We start from the raw sequence: 23646 nt of genomic DNA, 5'->3' as shown, positions 1-23646 counted from the left end.
AACAGACTGATAGTCTCCATAACCCTGCTCTGCCTTCAGATTGCTTTGGGCCAGCTGAGGCAGGCTGTTCTCTAGGCAGCAGCTCTGTTCTGTCTGAACTGGTACCTGCTGCCTGCTGCTGGCCCAATGGCTGCAGCCTGTGCTTCTCAAAATCTATAGGATCAGGATCCCGATCAGTGTTTCTGGAAAGGCAGAATAAGACCTCTCCACTGAGCTGCTGTTATCATCCAAGAGAATGAAAAGTGGAAATTGTTTTTTCGATTGATCCATACATTTATACTCTTGTGTTGTATATATGTTTTATGTGGTAATATAATCTTTTTAAAAAACCAATCTTCATCGAAAGATTAGGAGGGAAACTTAAAATTAGCTACCTAGGAGCCTGAAAATTTTGTTTCTTTTTACATCTGTAATCGGGTTTAAAATGAGAAGTGCCATAAGTGACATTTTATTTTGAAATTATCATCCTTTGCAAATTCTTTATTTGAACTCATGGAACAAACTCTGTTTGGTCCTGAAATGTAATGATCAAGAGTCACCTACACACAACCTACAGTCACCCAGACAGAGAACTTGTCATGAACACACATCTGTAGACATTCTGATAGGAAACAAGGTTATATTTGAACTTGTAAAACTGCAATTTCATCAGGAAATCAAATTGTCAAGATTAAAGAGCTCTCTGGTTAAATATCAGCAGCCAAAAATGAAATCCAGGGAGGAGAAGTGAGAGGGAAATGTAAACCTTAGTTATCGAAAACTTGGGTTATATTTTGCTATTTCAACATGTTTAATTAGGTTTCTCTCCCTCTGCATTTGTATTTTATATGTCTCTCATGTTCTTGTTGGAACTTAACTGCAATTTCTTCAATGCTAAGGCAGAAGAGCTTTCCAGCCTAGGAAATAAGGGACAGGGTGATGTACCACTCTGTCAGTATGGGAGCATCCAAGGTCACAGACAGGGTCATGCTGAGGAGAGGACTTGAAGCTGGAGCATGCGATGCTTTCAGAGGACACTGGAGGTGGATGCAACACCTTGAGAAATGCCGGGAGGATTTATGGCACTGCTGAGAACCTGAAGGGAACAAAGTGTACAGAGAACTTTTCTAATCACCTGTCTGTGGGGCAGGGTGCACTGTGACTGGAGGACAGCGAAGCCTGCACATCTTTGGGTGCAGTGCAAGACCGAAGCTCCAGCAAAGGTGCCCTGCCGTGCTGTGGGGACAGCAGGTACACCCCTGGAACACAGCCATGGTGGGGCTGACGCTCCTCTCAACACAGCTGGCCCAAATACTCCGCGATTAAATGTGGAAAATGGAATAAAACCATAACCCTGGAAAACCTCTGCCTTTTTCACTGCCACCGTTGTCTTAGAACACACCATTGCCAATTTCAAGAATTAGGGATAAAAAAAGAATCGTAAAAGTAAAACAAGACGTCGTCTTTCACAAAGAGGCATAATCTGCTTAAGGTTGTTCTCCCATTCATCGGGGATGCTGAGACGCTCAGCTCACTTCTCCCGCCTCCCGAGGCGCCCCGACAGGGCGCAGAGCATCGCGAACGGCTCCAGCGGTGGCAGCTGTCGGCCGCGCCCCCTCGCCCGACCACCCCTTCTCTTCCTCCTGCTCCCGCCTCTTCGCCCCCGGCTTCTCCTCCCGGCCAGCCCGGGGCAGCCCGCGCCACGGCCCCGCCGGGTGCCCGAGGAGCAGCGGCCGCAGCCCGAGGATGTCTGCGGGCGCTGCCCGCCCGCGGCCCCCGAGCCCGCCCCGCCTCCCGCGCCGCCCGCCAATCCCAGCGGCGGGGGCGGTCGGGCGCGCTCTGCCATAGGCCGGCGCCGCTGTCAGTCGGGGCGGCCCCGCGGAGGGCGCTGCCGGCTCCGGGCGGACAGCGGGGCCGGGAGGCGGCGGCGCTGCGGTTGCGCCATCTGTCAGGAGCCCCGGTGGGAGGGAGCGCCCGAGCCGCGCTCGCCCGGGCGGAGCGGAGGCAAGGCGGCAGCGACAGCAGCAGCGCGGAGAGCCCGTGCGAGCTCATCCCTGCCCAGGCTGCGGCTCCGCCGCGGCACGGAGTCGCCGCCTCCGCACCCGGCCGCGGCTCGGCGCAGTGCGTCCGCCCCGGGGAGAGGCAGCGGCGCTCCTCGCTGCGGGCGGGCGGGCGGGGGCAGCCGGCGGAGGAGCGGAGCGAGAAGGATGCGAGTGCGGCGGCGCCGCCCCGGCCCCGCGCTGCGCTGAGCCGAGCCCAGCCGAGCCGAGCTGAGCCGCCTTAGGTAACGGAGGGGCCGAAGCCCGCCCGGGGGGGGAGCGGGGGCGGGGGCTGGATAGGTGGATGGATGCATGGATGCTGCGGCGAGTTTGTTTCCTTTGTGCGCCCGAGCGGTGATGGGGTGCGGGGGTACCGGGGCGGGGAGGCGGCCGCGCTGCTGTGGATGTCCCCCACGCAGCACACGCGGACCCCGCGCCCGGTTCCGCCCCGGCCGCGGCCCGGGGCGCGGGGAGGGCCGGGGGCAGCGCCGGGGACTGGCTGTGTGGGGCCCTGCGTGCCCGAGGGTCGCCCATGTCCGCCCCCGCGGCCGCCGGCCGGGGAGAGGGGAGGGGGCGCAGCACAGGGACATATTTGTTGTCGCCGAACTGCGAAAAAGGGGAGGGGGGAAATAAATAAAAAGACCTTCTCTCTCTCTGAAATAAATCGTATAGGATTTTCTCGTCTGTGACAAAGGCCTCTTTCAGGGAAGAAAGAAGGGACGCACAAAACGCCCAAGGGTGGTAGGATGTGAAAAGAGGCTTGTTTCTTGTCTCTCCCCTAGAGCCTCTCTGTTCCTCCCCAGATGAGGCCGCTGATCTGGTGCCAGTTCCTTTTCAGACACATTTTAGATTAGGGAGAGATACCAAACGCCACACCACGGGTGCCAGCGTTTTGCTGCGTCTGCAGAGCTACGGTGTACGCGTCGCCCGACCTCCTTAATAACGCTCAGTTTGGTCTCTGCTTCCTCGGGAACTCGCCTGATTGCTGCTCCTTGTGGATTCTGTGTGAGCTCTGGGAGAGGACTGGAGAGGGAAGGGGGTCACTTTGTGGAAAGAAGCATGATACCTTGGTCTGTTCATTGGTGACTGGGAGGGCAGGCCTGAATAGGTGCTGGAGGAGAGTTTAGGATGAGTGGAAAAGCAACCTTCTGCAGTTGCTCATCAATCGCTCTGATATGCTCCGATTTTTAAGGTGCTAAATAAGAAGTGAGAACAGATTAGGCTTTTGAAATGCATGTACAGGACTGGGAACGCCTTTGAGACCTTGCCATTTTCCTCCTAGTATACAACCTCCTTAACTCCCACATCCTTCCTTCCACCATCCCTGCAGCTGTAACACTTTCCAGGATCTCCTCCCCCCCCCCCTTTTTTTTTTTTTTTGTCTTGATGTCTTTTTAACTAGCTTCTGGAAGCAGAGAACAATTACAGGTGAAGATCTGTTTGTTTATATGCTGGTGGAGGAAGTGTTTTCATTAGAGCTGACTCCTCTGGTCTCTCCTGAGGAGGAACAGTAAGCTAAAGGGACACTGTCAACTTGAAATCCAGAGAATGTGTATGATGAATGGAGAGCTGTGTCCAATATTACACCCACCGTTGAGCTCCCTGCTGGACATCTGTGGTTTTTATAAGCCTGTCTTCTGACTATGTGGGTTTGTCATGCAGTGAAGGAGTAAAAACACACTTCAAATAAAGTTCTGTTAAGTGAACAAAGGAGTGCAGAAGAAAAATATCAGAGTGGGAAGGAGGAAAGGCAGCATCTCCAACTCCTCAGTTACATCCATTGTAGCCACTGCTTGACCCAGTGGGAAACTGAAGAGGTGATAGGTTTTTTTTACAGTCACACATTTACTTAGTATCAGTAAAGTGGAAAGGTTGTTACCTTTTCCCCAGTAGTACACGAGTTTTCAGCGCCTTGGTGTATATGCTCAGAAAACTGGTAGCACTTGATGGATGTCAATAGGTCAGTGTATTTTCACAATATAAGAACAATTTTAAGAAGAATATCTCTTGGGAAAAAGACAATGGGTTCCTTCTTGAGCCCTTTTTTACCCCATAGAGCTGTGAGTTTGATGACAAAGAGAGAGAAAGATTGCCTAATTAATGCTTCAGAAACTAGTATTTCATTGATAGTAGGCTGCAGATTTGTCATAGTTTGTTGAAATGTTCAGATGCTTCTTAGAGGATGCCTGTAAGCATCCTTCCTCTCCACTTCTAACAAATTGCTGCCCCATCTGTGTGAATTGTCTTTGGCAAAAGTAACAATTTCCAATATGAAGTTGTCTAATGGTAGGCCACTGGCTGTGGGGTTTTGTGGTTTGTGCTTCAGGCATGTTGTTTCAGAAATTCTGCGTTGCCTGCTGGTGAAAGATATGGTGGCATGAAATACCAGTTAAGTATAAAACCCTGAACAGGCTTCTCTGGAGATTATTTTGATGTTGAGTAAATACATGTCTTCAGTGACAGACAAACAACTTTGGCATAGGGGCATGGCAGTCAATGTAAGCCAGAAGTGAAGAAGGTGGTACAGAGAAGTTGCTTATTGATCATTTTAATAAGTGTCTTTAAAAGCTAGGACCCGTTCATAAATTTCTATTACATCTGAGTAAAAATAGTACTGCTGAGGAACTAGTTATTTTACATACTACACTAGGTTCCACAATACCTTTATGTGAAATGCCTAAATGGTGTTATCTGAAATGCATGAGTGGAGTCTGATATGGAGAGGGCCTCCATGGCCATTTGTCCTATGGTTTAGCTGAGTTAAGTTGAATATACTAATCTGGACATGGTATGGGCTGCACTGGATTTATAGCGTAATAAAATTGTGGCTAAAATAAGTGAAAACTGTCCAGCACCTTTGTGATAATTTAACATTTTAATATGGTACATCTACAACATCATATATTTCATGGTGTTAAAGAAAGATGAGAGCTGTTGGCCATCTTATGCCTGATTACTTTTATTTAACCAGTGTCTTCATTTTACTGTCTTGATGCATTATAGTGCTTTTACTTCAGGGATAGAAAGAATTGAAGGCATATGTTTTCTCTTCATCCTTCTCTCTGGGATGCACATTAATATTTGATTCAAACTTGTTCTGTAAAGTTCTGCTTAATTCAGTTTGGGCACTACTTTGAATATATAATAATTGTGTTTGTTTGTGTCATGGACAGTGCTTTCTAATTTGCTTTATGGGCAGGTCTACTGCTGAGAGTGTATTGTCACAGTGACCTTCCTTTCAGAGGGAGAAAACCAATAATGCCTGTCCCTTTCCCGCCCCTGCAGCTCCCACAGAAGTATCTTCACAAGTAATTTTGACCCATTACTCCAAAAACTTGAACCAACAAATCTAGTTCACATAAGCAATCTCATTGAAATCCAGCAATTAAGGATTCCTTTGGTGACAAAAGGCCTACAGATCTGTATTGTGCAAGTCAGCCATTTACTCAAGTCAAAACCCACAAAAGGGTTTGCGTTCTTCAATGTGGAGCTCCTCAAGACCTTGCTACCAGGGCACTTGTGACCCCTGTGGATCTCACTCCCCTGAGCAAGGGATGTTGCTGCTTGCTGTGCCATGCTGAATGCATTGTGCACCTCAGAGCTGCGTTCCCAGTGGCCAGAGTGGCAGGGGAAGTGCTACCAGGGCCGCTCAAGGCAAAGTGCCTCAAAAGGAGGTGAAACTCCAGGGCTGCATCTGCCTGCCTGCTGGGTGTGCCTGCCTGCTGGGTGTCTCACTTGGTATCACAGTGATTAGGGTTAGCAACTAGAGTTTAAAAACCCTAACCTGCTTTTGATAGGGTAGTAATAATTTATACAAAAAACCCAAAATGCACACACACCTCCCCCAAAAAAAGGAAAAAGAAAAAAAGAAAGATAAAAACCTTGCATTTTGTGTTTGAATAGATGATGAACATGTGTAGAAGAATTGGGATTTCTAGCATTTACATCCTGTCATGGGTTTTGCTCTTAATGCCTGACTTCCAGACAAAGAAATGACAAGTACAGATGATACATGAAAGGTTGAAGTTGTTTTGGTCCATCCAGGAAGTGTATGACACTTCTTAAGGAGTGAGCACTTGAGCCCCATTAGCACTATGCTATAGGGTAGTCTCACTTATTAACTCAAGCATTGGTTTGGTTTCAGGCAGGTAATCTGCCTCTTGGTTTGAGAGTGGTCAAGTTAAATCTGTCTGTGGGAGGTGTCCTTGAGCCCTGAAACTGGTAACAGGCCTGACCTTAGAGGAGTTCGCAGCCAACGAAAAATACTCTGTTGCTGTCCTTACTACTGGCTGCAGGAAAACAATGACATTTTATAAAGCTTTTTCGGAACTTTCCTTCACTTGGAATGGGAACAAAACTAAACAATATCAGCACTTTCACTGGCGTAGATGAAAAATTAAATTACTTAAAGTCAATCAAAACATGTTACCTCATCTTGCTTCTGACTGTTTTAGGTGGTAACTGGCTATGAAAGCAAGGATTTAACTGAAAATACTGTCATCTGTTTGGAGTAAAATAGAACCTTTGACATCTTGACTTTTTACTGAGGTATAAAATCAGCAACACTTTTGTGCAGCTTTTAGGTATGGATAGAACTAAATCACCTTGCAGAAAATGACTGTCAGATTTTTCCTGACCAGCTCTATTCTTTTTATACCATGAATTTGAATTAATATTTTTCATCTGAAAAAGCTATCAAAAAAATATCCTGGCAGTGTCAACTGCTATGACTTAGATAGTCTGAGTTAAATTGTTTTTTCAAGCAGGGAGAGGACAGCAAATTAATTTTAAACTTCCCTGCGCTTCCCAAAATGCAGCTCCTTTTTTTTGTATCAAAGACATCCCAATTTGGATGGATCTACTGATGTTGTTTGTGACAAAGTGCCATGGCGAGAGGTTACCCCATGTTTTCCAGCTTAGCTTTGTCTGATTTAGGGAAGTCTTGCACCTCTGAAAGTTGCTTGTTCCATGCTATAATTTTCTAGATTATCTATGAGCATTAAGTCCTTGATTAAGCTAGAAACCTAAATTCTTAGAGCAAGTCAGTTGATATTCATCACATTGAGATATGGTTTAATATGATGAATTATACAGGGCAGCTGTGATGTGAGAATGTTTTCGTGAGAACAGAGGAGGTCACCCCTCTGCACTTATTTATTTTGCTATGTTTTGTTGGGGTTTTTAGGAGGCAGCAATGATTGGGTGCCTTTTCTAGCCTAGGGAAATTCTTTGTTCCATCCTGCTTTAGTTACCCTGTGGCTACAACCAGAAAGGAGGGATGTTGGGTAGCGTCTGTGAGTGATGTGCTCAGTGCTTTAGAGTACAAAGCAGCCCAGTCAGAGCTCCTCAGAGGAGCCAGAGATACTTTTAATAGTATCTAATGCTGTGCTGTGAAAGCAGTTACTGAGCTGTCCCCAAAACAAAGGCACAATGGTCAAACAGCCCTAAACAAAGACTTTACCTCACATGGTGCACTTTGCTTCACAGCTCTTGGGGTGGCCTATGGAGGAGCTTCTGCACATCCTCGATGCTGCCTTACAACGGCTCTGGGAGCTCTAAAAGATAGATAAACATCTAAAGGTTTGGCTGTGTAAGGGTGATTTTAACATGAAATAGAGACGTTACATTTCAGATGAAATGTACCATCATTAGTGGGAGTTTCCAGAAATGCTTGAAAAATGTTGATTTATCCACCGAAGTGATGTTGCTTGCAGTGGCGAATTTGGAAATGTTTTGAAGCTGAAAGTGATTGTAATGGCACCAGCACAACATATGAAGAAGCAGAGAAGTACCTGGGGCAGAGGGATATTGAACAGACCAAGGGAAGAGCTGGCTGAAGCAGGTAGAGAAAGCTGCCCTTGTGTGTATGTGTGTGTGTACATACATTTGCTTTAACAGAAAAGAAGTGTTTGGCACCACTTAAACATGAAAATAACTCTTGATTTAGTGATTTGGTGATTTTGGGAGGAACAAGGAGGAAACCTCAAATGATTGGCTTGGCTTGGATGAAATATCTTCTCCAAAATTGTCTGTTTCCTCTTGGCTCCAGTTTTCCCATGTTAACAGATTTGACAAAAATAGTTCTCGAGTCTTATTGGTATAGTCTAAAATGAAAATATTATCGCCAGATAATCATGTCAGGTCTCAATTTGCTATATGAAGCTATACAGAGAAGTTAAACAGGCTATGAAAATGAAGATCAGTATTAAATACCCACTCATGGTTTGTTTTTCTTTGAGAAAAACTTTTCTGTTCTATGAGAGTTCTCTAATGACCTATCTGGTGGTTCCTAGCATCCTTTTTTTTTACAGTTTTTATTATTCTACTTGTTGGGTGAGTGTGTGGTTTTTTTCAAACAAATAAACTTTAACATTTATTTGAAGGCTTTTTATTGTATGAATAAAGATCTTTCAACCTCCTTTGTTTTTGAACCTGTGTGTGAAAGATCACTTTGCATAACATTGATCTTTGACTTGCAGCTGCACCACTTACAAAAAGACAGCTCTGAAGGTTTTCCTGACATGACTTTGGAATATCATGTATTTCCTATCTTGGCTCCTGATAACAAGGTACAGATAATTGTGGATTTTTTTTTTAATTTATTTTTTTTTTACAAATATATTAGATTTTTCTCTTTTGTGCCTGACCTTTAAACCACAGAATTGCTCTGGGCTTATAATTGAAGTTGATGCTCTTGCCCAAAATAATTGGGAAGACTTGTTACTGATTAGTTCAGAACTTCTCCAAGCAAGAAGCCACCACAATGTGCTGTGTCACAGCATCGTGCTGGAAGATGAAAGTGCTTGGCATGTAGCTGGAGCTGAGATTAGCAGGGGTATACGTGTCGATTCTGAGCTGACAGTGAAACTCAAAATATGAGTACCCACAGACTTTTTCCCTCTCTTTCTAGCCTGTACAAACTTCACAACTACAGTAATGAGGGCTGTAGCTGTCTATATCAACCAGCATCCCAGGACTCTGATGGCTGTATTAACTGTCTGGAAAAATACAGCAGAAGCTTGTCTGTTACTTTCTAATTTTTGGACTTATGTCACTTCTCTACGGAAGTACTTTTCCTTTTTCTAGCACAACTTAATTCCATGCCTGGTCATTTCTTGGGACATAGCATATGACCAGCTGATACTCCTGTTTGGAAGATGGTGATGATTGTGTCCTACAGCCAGCTGCTTTCACCCGGGGGATGGGGGAGGAGAGAAGATGTAAGCAAAAGCATGTCTCAAACCCATAAAAGAAAGGATATTTGTTTGTTCCTGGGACTGTGTTTTTATTTGTGGGCAGCCCCTCACTAGGAAGCTATGATATATTTTTTCCAGGAAAAAAAAAGCATCTCCAAGACTCGGAATGAAAACCTCTATTGTCTGACTAGGCAATTAGACTGTTTCTTGTCTTAAACTGTATGTAAATGCTCAGTGTTTGTTCCTAGTGGTGAAGTTCATGGTGGAGGGGCTTTATTATGGTGAAGTTAATGACCTCTTGCATGTTTCTAGACCTCTCTGTGAACAGGTCCTCTTGCACGCTGTCTCTGTATGCTAATAAAGTTTGAAAATGGAAGATCTGAATAATAGGATTACAGAGGGGGAGCCCACATCCAATCAGATTTTTGTCTAAAGACCAACAAAAATGCCAGTTCTATTGCCTGTCTGCCTCCCAAGGAAGTAACTGGAAACTGCGAAATTTCCTTCTGGGATTTGTCTTTTGTCTATTGTGATAAAGCCAATAGATTATGAAATTTCTGGATGTTATCACTGTGGGCAACATTTGGATTGATGATTTCAGCAAGAGACAGTCTCAGACTCATTTCCAAAGTATTTGGTAATGTTTTGATGGTTTCACTCTTTGAGAGGGAATAAAACTATTTAAAGCTAATCCTTTGAATAGCACAGTATTTGAGGTCATTCATAATTTTAATTTACAGTCTTTAGCTGAATATGCAGGCCTTTTGTTCCAAATATTAGGTTCTCCAGGTATCTTTGAATGGTCAGTGATTTTTATATTCATATGACCTCATACTTTGGACAGGTGAGGAGGAATAGCAAATGGATTTTTATTTTATTTCTATTTTTTACCCTTTTTTCTATTTTTTCTCAGAAAGGCTGAGGCAAACCACCTTTGAAGGGAAAAAAAAGGGGTGTTTAATGCAACACATTTTATTAGCTGCAATCACCATTGAAAAAATTTATAAGCCCATCAGCTTAACTGTGATAAGGTCAGTGTACAGGGGCTGACAACCTGAAGAGCCAGATTTAACTCTCAGGATAGCAGACTGTATGCTCTCAAAAACCCCACACATAGCACTTCTTTTTCTTTTGACCACTTCACTAGGAGCTTCACTTCTGTAGAGAGAGTAACGAGCCCAAAAATTTGGCTGAGAAGAGAGCCACTAAATGTTGTGACCCTGTGGAAGAAACATCCCTTACATCTGAAGGTCGAAAGTGACCTTTTGTGCATTGGGGGAGGTAGAAGACAAGCATTGACTGTCTTTCTTGCTTAGGGCAGCATTACTGACATGCTTAAAAGCTGCAGAACTTCTTGTCCTAATGTTCAAGTGGGGCTGCCAAAAAGGAACAAATAAGGCTGCAGATAAAATACGCAGGGAAGACTGTGTCCCTCTTCCTCCTCCTCAGTCATCACAGGCAGGATGGGGACAGCATCAGTTTGCACAACTTGATGACTCGACATTCAGAACAATTTGCTGCTGGTCCTGTAAAAGATTAAAAAACTTCTTTCATTTATAGACTTTTCTAAAATCATGAGCTTCCTCTGGCCATTAGTGTGATTCAGTGACCTCTTTAAGGTGGTGATGTCTCTGCTCTTGCTACATTTTTAGCAAGTCTTAATTCAAACTTGTGAGGTTACATTGTTTGGGGTTTTGGTTTTTTTTGCTTCCTCCCCATGCAATAGGGCTAGGATATAGATGTTAAATGAGTCACCCAAATCTTCCTTTTGTGGTCAGCTCCTCCATGACTTGCCATGTAAGTTTGTGTCTTGCAGAAGATAGCTGTCATCCCTTTAAGAGCTAGTGTGGCACAGCAGGACTGTGCTGAGAATAATCTAGGCCTGAAAGCAATGACAGCATAGCTCTGGTTTTACTTCCTTGGCTAGAGCAAGTCTAGGACTCAGGATACATCTGCGTGGCACTATGCCAAGGTGGGCAGAAGAGCTCATGTGGGGGAGCCAGGATAGCTGCAGCGTCCCAGGAGGAGCATCGTGCTAATGTGCCTGCACTGCTTCCAGGACCACCATGATATGTTCATGATGGCTGTGAGTGTATCTGTGTGGCAATGTGTGGTGCTGTAGAGGTTGCACTTTACTTTTTGACACGAAGGAGAAGAGACATGAGAGCAATGAGCAGAAAAAGTGGATTAACTACATGAATGTTTATTTTCATAGCACCAAAGACTACTCAAATGAGCTTTTTTAAAAGTTGTTACTAAACTTTAAAGAAATCCTTTTTTATTATTATTTTCTTTTTTTTCTTTTTACATTATCTGCCCCACTAAAGAACAATGGTTATGTTCCTTAGGAGCTTCATCTATAAGAGCTACCCACATGCTTTAAAAGTGACACAGTGCTACAACAGTATCGTCCTTCTTTAAAACAGGATGCATTCAAATTTTATTACCTTGAGAACTGTAGAGTATTTCTTGATGAGGGAGATTTTACCAAAGTAAACTGGTTCAGAAGACTTGCTGTCTCAAGTTCAATTTTGAAGTTGTAATACATTTCTGTAGATTTCTTAATGCTACTGGACCACTGTTGACAGTCTCTTCCAAAAGTGAAATATCTTATGAAAATGCAGGTGTAAGCAACTCTGCAAGGGAAATAAAATGTGTGTTTGCTGATAATGTAGTCACCCCAAACTGTGATAAGAATTTTTTCCTTAATCAGCAATATGTTGCTACTGTGAGTTATAATTTCTGAGAAAATATCTTGAAAATGGCTGTCAAACCACATCATGTAGATTTACTTCATGATTGTTGGTATGGGAACTTACTAAACCTTTGTAAATTGTGACAATTATTTAGCTTTGAACTCTTTCACATCAGACCTTAAAGAAGGGGGTTGGGAGGGGAGAAACTGTTGTTTGAAGGAATGATGACCTACATTTTTTTTCCCAATCATATTGTAAAAATTTATTTTCTGTAACTGATCTCTCTCTAGAGCTAAAAGATTGCCTTCTAAAAGTACTTTTTAATAGTTCTTCCATTAAACTACTTTTTAATAGTCCTTCTAACTTCTCTGAGGTAAGCTCTAGGTTTGAAGGAAACAATCTCCCTGAACAGAATATGGATAACTTCAAAGCCAGGGCCTCATCCAGACAGGTTTTTGTATCTCCCAGGGCAGGCTGAACAAACCCAGCTCTCAATCTCCCCTTCATACGTCAACTGCTTCAGTATCTTGGTGGCCATCCACTGGACTCACTCCAGTGTGTCAATCTTTCTTTTCCCAGGACTCCTCGAACCAGGCTCCAGATGTGGTCTCACGAATGCTGCATAGAAAGAAATAATTACTTCCCTCCACCTGTCAGCTAATTAAATTGTTTATTTGGTGCCAGAGCTTCAGTTGCTGTCAATTGTCTTCATTTCTCTCAATCTGGAGCTGGTGGAAACTGTCCCTTACAGGGGAGTACTCGTAGAATTTTCTGTCATCTCAGAAAGAGCTGGAACAGAGATGGCCCTTTGCTTCCATTACATGAAGCAGATGACCAATCCAGTGTTTACATACAGAAAACTGCAAAGGTTTTCCATTTCACTTTAGTGAATTTTTGCACCAGACTTTCACGCTTCATACAGCAATATAACCTGAAGCAGTAAGATTGTATCACATGTTTTGGTAAAACAGTGAAGAAAATGCATAGTAAACAGCATATGCAAAAAGGTGCATTGTGTGTATTCTGTTTGTTTTCCTGGCAGTAGTTTAGCTATTTGCTTAGTTACCCACTTTAAAGTGAATGTTTGGTAGCAAATATGAAGATTGAAATAACAGGCGTGCCACCCAGATGAGCCTCAAAGGAGCTGTGGGACAAAAACTCATGCTTAAAATTTTATAGCCAGAAGGTGTTTCTTCTCCACTAGATTTCTGAGACTCTGTCATTGTGAGTTGGGCTATTACAGGTGACTGAAGTACAAAGTACATGTGACTAACTGTAGTCTGTGCTTTTAAAAGGTTTAATCGTCCTACGCTATTTGATTATTTTTTTCAAACACACACAAAATGAAAATTTCATGATTGGTGGTTTAAGTACTTAAATTAATATTTGCTTGAAAAAACAGAACAATTGGAATACAAGATAAACCCCCAACCATCACCAAACCTGTGCACATGGGCCTTACCCTACAGTTGTTGCTGCTTCTTGGAGTATGTGGCTCACAGCACTTAGCTCAGGTATCCTCACACCCCAGTGTGGGAGAGCAGCTAAATGTGTAAATCTTCTACATGCATATGCCTGCTTTAATGTGTAAAATATTAGTATTTAGCTTAGGAAATTCTGGCTCACAAAAAGCTGTGGCAAGGGAAGCGTCTGAGGTGTTGAGTGGATACTGTTGGCTGCTTGACTGACTGGTGGTTAGGTAGGTGGCTGGGCTGCGTGGTTCCTGTACCTGGAGGATCTCCTGTGTATTTGTTCTGTCAAAGAAAAAGGAAGCCTTAACAGTCCCATGGGGTAAAAGGAAGCATTGGTAGAGAGGTTTGAGCTGGGAAGGTGGACAAGAGAGGGGAAATGTCAGGCTGCTTTTTTTTGTGGGTTTTTTTGGGTTTTGGGTTTTTTGGGTTTTTTTACCTTCAATATTTATCCCCACCAGGGAACTTGTTCAAAGTCTCCCTTCCTACTCTGGCTGTTGTCACCACTGTTTTCCTCCTGTGATTTTAATTTGGGTATTTATTCTCACTCTGTGTCACTGACTCTGGCTGCCAGAGGCTCTTTTAGTGGTCCTTCTTTCATCTGTTTTGTTTCCATAACCCTGCTTGCAGCAATCCTGTCTTCATGCTTGCTTGCCTCAGTCTTCTCCATTGCTCACCTTCCTTGCCTTGCCTGCAAATCCTCTCATGTCCAAACAAAAATGAGCTGTTTATCCTTGAGGTAATGGGTGCTCACAATGCTCTGATTACAATGCTGCAGAACTGCTTATATTCACGGCAATTAAAAATTAAAAAGATTATTTCTTTGCCCTACCCCAGAAAATTAGTTGTATTTTTTCACTCAGTACAGTTATCACTGTAGGCTTCCTTGACTGCAGCTCAGAGGTAAACAAGAAGCCCCTCCTGGTGTGGAAGCAACCCTCGGGTTACCCGGTTTGTTCAGGTTACCCAAGCACTGTTGCGTAGCAGAAAGACGGTATGCAAGAGAGAATTCAAAGTGGAGGCATACTACTAATCTGATCGCTGTATTATATGGAGAAAGGGAGAGTTTTGCAGTTGACAGTAATTAATGCACACATACCCTGCTTCGGCCCCCTGAGGACATAGACCTTCCACAGCTACTCTTGGCAGTGATGGTGAACAGCTCTCACTGTGGCTGCTCGGGTGAGGTTGACCATCTCAGGCAGGTGCATGCTTTTATTTATTTGCTTTTATTTTAAACAGAAACTATGGTTGCTTGGTGCAGTATATAAGCTCTCATGGGGAGAGAGTGAGAGTTGAAAACCTTTAGAATTTTTGTTCCAGTTTTGATTTAAGTTGTGTGAAAAGCTCACAATTTTTCTGGTGTTTGGTTGCAGCTTAAGTAAAATAGTTTCAGTGGGAAGATGAGGGGGATGTGTATCAGCTCATACTTAGTATTTGTTTAAAGGAGTTATGCAAGATAAAACTTAGGTTATTGTTAGCGAGTGATCACAAAAGATATCCTCTCCAAAGAGTGTGACGTGTATTATTTTGGTGGAAACTTCAGTAAATGAGGCAACAGCAGCACTGAGTGTAGGAGATCAGTACCTACTCCAGACAATGCCAGCCCTTTAGTCTTCTGTGTCTTGACCCTGACCACTCATTTGACTAAAATTTGGATGGTGGCAAGACTGAAATCAAGCGTTACCAACCTCAAATGTTTAAATATTGCAGTGGTTTTGGGTGAGAGGAAGAAGAGGACATAGTATGGAGCTAGAGATGTTACATGGGTTCATTTGGACACTGAGGTCCAAGGTAGTCTGGTGGGAGCTGCTGCTGAAGATCTCAAAGGTGGATATCTTTTTCTTATGGAATAAATGTGTGTGTACTTGTCAGCACCTTCTAATTAAATCTAAGACATTCAAATCATGTTGGAAATTGGCTCCACCAGTGTGACTCAGGTATTTTTAATATATATATATTTTGATTACCCTGTCTGGAAGACTAGTTGGTAGAGTTGATTTGTGGCTGATGTATGCTGTTTTGAAATTGCTGATACATAAATGGGTGTAGTAGAGGCTGATCCTAAAAATATTCTCAGTTTTCTTATGTTAACGTTGGCAGATGTTTCTAAGCAATATGCTGTCTTCTTTGTATATGGTTTTTTAATGTCTCTGGCAAAAAAAAGAACAAAACAAAAACAAATTAAAGGGAAGGCCTCTATAAAAGGAGTGGTAAGAGCTGGAACATTGCTCAGTATGAGGTTCTCTGGTTTGCAATAGTTGAAGCATTATCAGTACTGTCCAAACAGACAAGCTCACCAACTCCCTGCACCTCACTCTCTCTACCCTGGCCAAATATCACACCCTCCCGAAGATGCAGATACCTTCCAGTATAGCTGACCTTGGGCTGTTCAAACACACTGGCTGCCTGAGTGCAATATATGTATGAACTGAAAATGTCAGAAACAGTCCTTTTATGTTACAGATGTGAGTCAGTTTTTTTTTCATCATCTTGTGACTTTATGCTCTGACAAGCATGTGGTGGCTCACTACTTGAAAAGCAGTGCCTTGAGTTTTGACCCTAAGCACATCACATATTGACTGCTGTTTTAAGGTGCCTCTTTATTCCCTCTGGTTCTTTGTTGTAGGAATTTCCAAGTGTCAGTTTTGTCAAGAATTACTTTTTAGCAACTTAAAAGCGATTATCACATTTGCTAAGAGGCAAAGTAAGGAATATAATGTATTAAAAAAAAAGTGGTTGGGAAGGTCTCAAATAACTTTATCTCTAAATCATAATTTTGGAAACTGCCTTTGCTGGTGCATTTAAATCTGAGTATATGTCACATGCTTGGACTAGAGGTATAGTACCTGCCATTGCCTGTACATGTAGACAACTGGTTTTGAACATGGTTTTTGTTTGGGTTAGTGGAAGAATATGTTAAAGAAGGCATGTGACCTCTTTTTGACTCAAAGGGAGAGAGACCTGGATGATGATTTTTATTAGTTAGCCGTGGCTGAATCTTGAAAAAAAACAGCATAAACCTTCTTGGCAGTATTTTGTTAGTTGTTTGGTTTTTTTTTTTACTTTACCTTATGTTCACAAGAAACTGCTAACCTAATTTTCTTATTCCTATGACAGATCATTTGTGGTGAGTTGCCAGAATTCCCCAAATAGATTTTAAGATCCTTGTTAGCACCTGTGGGTTAGGTTCCTTTGCTTTAATTTTTAATACCAGTTCATTTTTTTCCTTTGTACAAATTTGCATTCATTAGGAGGAATATTTATCAAACAAAGAAAGATTAATAATATGAAGTATAAGAAATTCTTTGGGTCTACATAATGAATATTTGAAGATTTGTGCCACTTTTATGGCTTTCTGAAACTGTACCTGAAGTCTCCTGTTTCTGTAGAGTGAGGGACCATACAGTACAGTTGACTGTATATAGCAAAATTTAAAAATACTAAAGAGTACAGTGTGGGGTTTAATACAGAAAAGAAATGTGTTAAAAGCATGGATTTTTGCATAATCTAGATTTCTTGTAGGCATAAGCCTTAAATGGTTTGTTCACTTGTCCCTCAAACTTGGAGTGTTTTGATCTTTTGGAGTAAATTTGAAGATGACTGTGAATGATGTTCATGACTGATTTTTTTCAGGAGAGGCAGGTATGCAGAGGAGACACTATGCTTTTAACCCTCCTGAAGGGACTGTTGAATTTGGTGCTTGTGGATGTCAAACAACTGAATGCTGCCAAACCAAGTCAGCATGTACGTTTTGCTTAACTAGCATAGCTCTTCTCTCATTTCTTTAGGGTGTCAGGAGGCATGGAACAAAAGGGTAGGTGAAAGGGAATGCTCGACAATACAATTGACTAGGAAGTAAGGAGGAGAACAGGAGGATGCACCAGCAGGAAACAAAACTTTGTTGGCCCAGTGATTACAACTTGGTATTTGAATTGTGACCCTTATTTGTAGGAAGTTTAAAACTGTAGCTACTTGATATCTGAAGTAACAATTTTTAATTTTTTTTTAATGCAGAATCTTTATCAGTAGGCTTGTTTATCGGGCTTTTATAGAGCAAAAGTAACCTAAGCCACTTGAACTCACAATGCTCAATAGAGGATTTGAAAGCCTGATAGCCAGTTTGCCTTCTAGGCATACCCAGCAGTCTCCCAGACTCGCTCTACCAACCAGTCATGGCATTTTAGTGACATGAATTGACTGCATCTATGGCTGAGTAATATTTCTCTTCGAGTCTGTTGGAAGAATGGTTGACTTGTGTGTAATATAATGCCTTACTGTACTTAAATTCACATAGATAATATGCAAAATGCATAAAACAAATTTTCAATCTCTTCTTCCTTTGATTTTTAATGTCCTAAAAGTAATGTTTCATTTGTATCCCTCTCATGCTCCAGAAGTTCAGGAGCAGTCTACTTGATCCCTTTAAGGTCTTTCTGGTCTGATTTCGGTGACAGTTACAGAAACTACTTGGTATAACAGAAATTTGGGGCTGAAAAGTGCAGAAAGGGGAGCAAACAAAATGTTTCATTCTGTTTCTGGGCTGAGGTTTATATCTCTGTGCTTTAGTGTAGAAGTTTTGACTATGGCCAGCCCTTTCCTCTGGGAGTATCTGACCCATCCTACTTGTTCTGCGTTTTCAACAGCAGTGAAGGTACATGCTGCCTTTTTTTTTTTTTCTTTTACTAGACTTCTTCAAGATAAATTTATCCACTAGAGCAAAAGAAGGAAGAAGGAGTGAGGGGAGAGGAAAAAATGTATTGCTGCAATTTTTAGGGAGTGAGAAACTTGGTGTTTCTTGGGACTTCCTGTTAAACATCAAATGGTTTGTCAATTTTGTTAACTATCTTTTGCGCTTTTTATTTTTTGTAGGTGAGCATCCTGCATTAGTTCTCACTGAGTAGAGGTGGACAAATTGTGACACCTTGGCTTATTATCTTTTGTTAAACTGATACAGCGAAAGGGATTTATCTGTGCATGTGTGGACTCTACTTAATAGATTTATTCAACACTTGACAGAGTTGGGGGGGGTGGTTTGTTTGTTTTGGGCTTGCTTTGGTTTTGCTTTCTATATGTTATTGTTCTGGGGCCTGCCCTTCTAGTGGACGCTGCACCCTGGTAGTCATGATGAAGTAGCGCTCTTCTGCACAGAGCTCTGAGCTGGACGCTTATAGTTACTCTGAGTTACATGGTTTGTGTTGGTTTCACCCTCCTGTTAGGTACAGAAGCCTGTGGGAGGGCAGAAGGGATGTGTCTCCCCATCATAGGCTGCTCACACCTAGGTAGCTTGCTCAGACTGGGGTGTTGAGCCTCCTCTTGGTGAAAAGGGTAAAAGGGGGTGTAGGTGTCTGTCCCTCTGTCCCCACTGCTGTTACTAGAGTACCTGGGCTGACATGTGAGTGCCAAGGCATCCCACAAGTTGTAGGCTGGCTGAGCTCCAGATGCACCACTCCAGAAGATTTAGCTGTGGATACTCCCATCTGGCACAATCTCTCTTTTCTTTCCAGTGATCTTCACCTAAACTGGTATGGAGAAGTGTCCAGAAGAAAAATCTAATGCACATAGTAATTCGGTTTTATTGTCTTCCCTGCATTATATATTTGTGGGGTCTGCTAATAGATGTCCAGAAGAGATCATTTCACAGCTACTTCAGAGAGTTAGGAGCTTGCAGTTGCAGTAGCTGTGCTGGTTTTCAAGGGGGACTTTTTATGGTCCTCATAGAGGAGGGTGAAATGTTTGGAGATGTGTCACTCCAAAAGTATTGTCAGTACTTCTATACTAACAATCTACTGCTTCTCTAAGGGCAATTGGTTTTCCTAAGTTACAGGTATGCCACAGAATAGTCTTTATTTGCCAGTTCAGTTACAAATTCTTACTGAGAGCTTTCTGGCTGCTGTTAGAGCATGTACATGAGCAATGTTCAGTAATGAGTGCTAAGTGGGAGGAGTGCCTGCCCATAACCTTTACCAAGTATCTCACATGGCTTTTTGCAGTGTCTGTATCCAGTACTGACATAACATATATGTATTTAAATTAGCATTGACTCAGGCTAGGTCTTAAACCGAAAAGCACGCAATCATGTTGATTAAGGGCAGGCGGATGCCGGTGAGGTTTTATGAATCCTGCTTTTCTGAGAACAGCTTCGGAAAGTGATACAAAGCTGTGCATTGTAGAAACAGGACGGGGAGGGGCTTAAGTCGTTGCAGTCCTAACGGTACAATAGGATACAGTGAACACAGGTTATTCCAGGGGGGTTCAAGGGAAGAGCATCTCCTACTGCTCTCTTTACACTTCAGTTATTGGAGAGCTTCTAATATCCAGACATCATCAGTATTCGTACAGAGCATCTCTGTTATCATCTTTTGTGTACTTGGAGAAACAGAGGACCAAAAGGGCACAGGTCCTGAAAGCTTGTCTGTTCCTGCCTGTGTTTCTTATGCAAGTAAAATGCACTGTCACTTTGTAAAAACCTTCTTCATCTTTCAAGGCGGCTCATGTGCTGCCTTCCCATTCTCTCTCCTTTTTAATCAAGCTGACCAATCCTCTAGCCTCTCTGCATAGGCCACAGAAGAGAAAAGACTTTCAAGCAGGTTGACAAGAGGTCATGAGTTCCGGAGTCCACTATGTCTAATCTGGAGTTAATTGAACTGAGGATTTGAGGGCTTGGGTTCTTTCCTTCTGCTGGTAGCAACAACCCATGAAATCTATTGATAAATGAAGTGGTGTGTACCCCTCTGTCCTCCCCCTCTATTGTGGTTAGCACAGTGGCAAAAACAGCATGAAGTTTCCAGTTTCTCTCTGAGCTTAAAAAGGAGAGACTGCATCAGCCTGTTGGTTAATCACAGGCACTCCTGTGATGAGAATTTCTCAGGGGATTGGAAAGGTTTGCTCCTAACAATCTTAAAATAGTTTCATTTCAAAGAACATTTCCATGATTTTTTTTTTCCTGATGTCAAGGATGCTCAAGTGCTTGCAGCATTAGTGTGTGTATTACAGTTTGGGTTTTAGTTGCATGATATGATCTTGGGTTTTTCATCTGACAGGATCCCTGTTTCCTACAGTGCGCTATGGAGCAAACTGAGACAGTAACAGGAGAGATTGGCTCCTGCTGAATCACAGCTTCATCTGTTGCAGGAGCTGGGAGGTGCCATGTGAAAGAGGTGGGGAAGTTTAAAGGAAGGAAAAGGCAAGGGTCTGCTAGGCATCTGGGAAAGAAACTCCACTTAAGCACACATCGTTATGAGAAGTGACTTATTTTGCTGCGTAGCCCCGCCAGTAGAATGTGGAGCGACTGGAGAAGTGTCAAGTACGTGCAACTGCAAAGGAAGTCAATGGACTCATTGCTGTGGGTGTACTGAATAGTCAGGCCTTGGTTGTCTCAAACTGGGCACCTAAATAAAGAACACTTTTGAATTTATCTTCTCTTTGTCATCAAGTACCAATAATACTCCTGGTGTCTCAGGATGCTATAAAAAAATGCATGCTTTGTGAGGGAAAACTTGTGCACTGAGTGGTGCAGGGACCCGTGAGTGAACTGGTTGTGTTTCTGGAGCAGGCTGGGAAGAGAATTCTGTGAAATGACAGTGAATGTCAAAAACAAAAAAAAAAAGGTATTAGATGTCCACGTTGAATAAGGACCAGCCATTTTAGGCACTGAAGGGGATACTGTGCTCATATGGGAAAATTTTTGTGTGACCATGTAATTAAGAATTACATCACAGTGAAGTCATGGGCAGGCTGGGGGAGGGCAGGCAAATGCAAGCAGCACAACCAGTAGCAGCCCTGGAAAGTCTAGCATTTGTGTGGATAATTTCATACATACCTGTAATATTTTTATCATGCAAATGCATGTAATTGGTCTTTTAATATGAATTTGCAGTGAGACGAGAGAGAGCGAAAGCTGAGGTGTGAAGCTTTGTGTTGTTCAGGTATGAAGCAGCACACTCAATATCCGGAGAGGTCTCCACCGCGAACTGGTGTTGCAAGTCAGCACATGTGAACTACACTAATTTGCTGTTGCCTGCCGTGCTTGTGGCAAAGATGACAAACCAGCCTTTGTGAGAATGAGAAACCAGAGACACAATGCAGAATGGAAATTTGGTGCTGTTGGGGCTGTAGGCGTTCACAGGCTCTGTTCCTGTGGGTGGGAGGGTGTTGTACATGTGTGTATGTGGGGGGGAGTGGTCTGTGCCACGAGTTGGCTTTCTGAGGCATCCCAGTGGGTTAGGGACAGCGTGGCTTGTACTGCAAGGAAGCCTGGCACCCTGGAGGACTCTGACTTCTGATTTTCTAATTGTCTGGCTCTTTTTTGGGGTGACTGGAGTGGCTTTGTTTCTTTTTTTTTATTAAACACTAATAATAAGGAGTTCAGTCTGTACCATGCTAAGAACTCTTTGGTTAAAGAATGTGAAGCAGCTCTTTAATGGATATATATTAAACCTTACTGTCCTTTATGGGTAATACAAAGCAGAGTCAGAACATAAACAAGCAATCTCGTGTCTGTCAGCACTGTTACTCTGTTTTATTTTAAAGCTAATTATATTTGAAAGGTGTTGGGGAAATTGAGAACCTGACTTTTGGCACTTACCAGCCCAATCTTATTAACCATCACCACCTCTTTCCATGCATTCCTGCGAAGGGCTCCAGTCCTATGATCTCACTTCCCTCATCTCATCTGACAGCTAATGCTCTCAGGTTAATTTCTGTTAACTTTATAACCTAGTCTGTCTTCTGTTTAAAAATAAGAGGTAAAACACTTCTGAAAACTGTCTGGGCTCCCTGCACATCAAAGCACAAACTCATCAATCTGTCCTTTTCTGGCTCTCAACAAGAGACTTCAGGGATACATATAAATTCCTACAGTGCTTGCAATGGGGTGATAAGGTATTATGAGGTGCACTTGTGCCGGCAAGTGAGATTATAGGATGAACAGAAGACATGCAAGGAAGAAACTACATATAACTTTTACCTGCTAAATGAGATGATTGTTAATGAATCCTTTGTTAACTGTGAACTGAAATTTTTTGTTGTTTTTGCTGATAGAGTGGAAGGAAATAGAAGGCCTTAAAGCAATCATTGAACAGCTGGCAGTGTGTCAATCAGAAAAAAAAAATAAATAGAATCAACAAGTTATGTTCTTGTGTTTTTTAAAAATTTCTAGTTTCGGTGTTAACTTTTAACATTGAACATGGTGGGTTTGATAAGCTGTCAGATAGTTATTGGAAGTTGTTGGTTTTTTGGGTTTTTTTTTGTTTTGTTTTCTTTTTTGTTACTACCACCTTGGCTTTTAAAAGGAAAGGGGAGAGCACTGTTCAAGGAGGCCAGGGGTGAGGAGATCTTGTTTGGCGGTTGACTTTTATTTGAAGTAAAGATATTTTTAAAGCCACAAAATAACACTTGATTCGTATAATCCCTGGTGTGCTTGTATAAGCTGCTTATGAATTATAATAAAAAAGAAAATCCCAAAAAGCCCATTGACAGTAGTATTTAGACACTTGATGAAACATTTTGAGTCTAAAGAAAAGAGAAAAACGCAACCACATCCTGTGCCCATAACATTATTTTATTAGTAAAAGCTGGTTCAGTGCCCATACAGTGCCTCCCCAACACCATGCTGATGACATTTTGAGAGAAGTGGGTAAACATTTATACTGTGCTCTGAGAAAAGGTTACCTGAAAGCTCTTTGATGGAACATGGATTTGCTATTTTGTTTTTGCTTCCTTAAACAGAAAAAATACCCCCAACACTCTCTCACTTGTGTCCGTGAGAGGTTTTCTTCCTTGGACTTAATGACGCAAAGTAAACCAGATCAGAAGTGCTATATGTATAGCAAACAGATCTTTTATTGTTGCTTCTAGTCTTAAATATTTATTTAAGACTATAATAATATTTTTTAACATAGAAGTAGTAAGAGGATCTGCAAAATGTAATGCTGCTTGTGATTGTAACTTTAAGAAAAATCCATTGGTATTTCATGACACAACCTACCAGAGTGTACTCTTAACTTACTGATCTGGAAGGGACACCTCCTGTGACTGGTTTCCTGTGGTCTCCAGAAGACAGTGGTCTTTTCCACTGTCATTTTGTCTGTCTGTGTAAAGTAGAGATTACCTGCCATCTGCCATTTCCTCTTTTCCCTCTGTCTCTGTTTCTTTCTGGGGAGAGAGAGAAATAAATTTTCCTCTGGCTTGTGCAGATGTTAGCGCTGCGGGGAGCTTCTCTAGCTCCAGCTGCAGAAAGCGTTTCCCAAATGGACCATACAGTCCT

At 42.5% G+C, this 23646-nt stretch overlaps 1 protein-coding gene across 4 annotated transcripts in view; it reads left to right on the top strand.

Moving 5' to 3' along the window:
• The first annotated feature begins 2167 nt into the window (after positions 1-2167).
• Positions 2168-23646, top strand: part of FYN (FYN proto-oncogene, Src family tyrosine kinase) — a 142734-nt gene continuing 121255 nt past the window's right edge. For all 4 annotated transcript variants that reach the window (XM_017829327.1, XM_017829334.1, XM_017829318.1 and 1 more), the window contains exon 1: positions 2168-2263. The gene's annotated coding sequence lies outside the window, so the exon portion shown is untranslated. The remainder of the gene's footprint in view (positions 2264-23646) is intronic.

Source organism: Lepidothrix coronata, unplaced genomic scaffold (assembly GCF_001604755.1).
Source record: "Lepidothrix coronata isolate B3197 unplaced genomic scaffold, Lepidothrix_coronata-1.0 Scaffold5, whole genome shotgun sequence".
NCBI lineage: Eukaryota > Metazoa > Chordata > Aves > Passeriformes > Pipridae > Lepidothrix > Lepidothrix coronata.
Note: the sequence above shows the minus strand (reverse complement) of the source record. Positions and strands in the feature narration are given on the sequence as shown.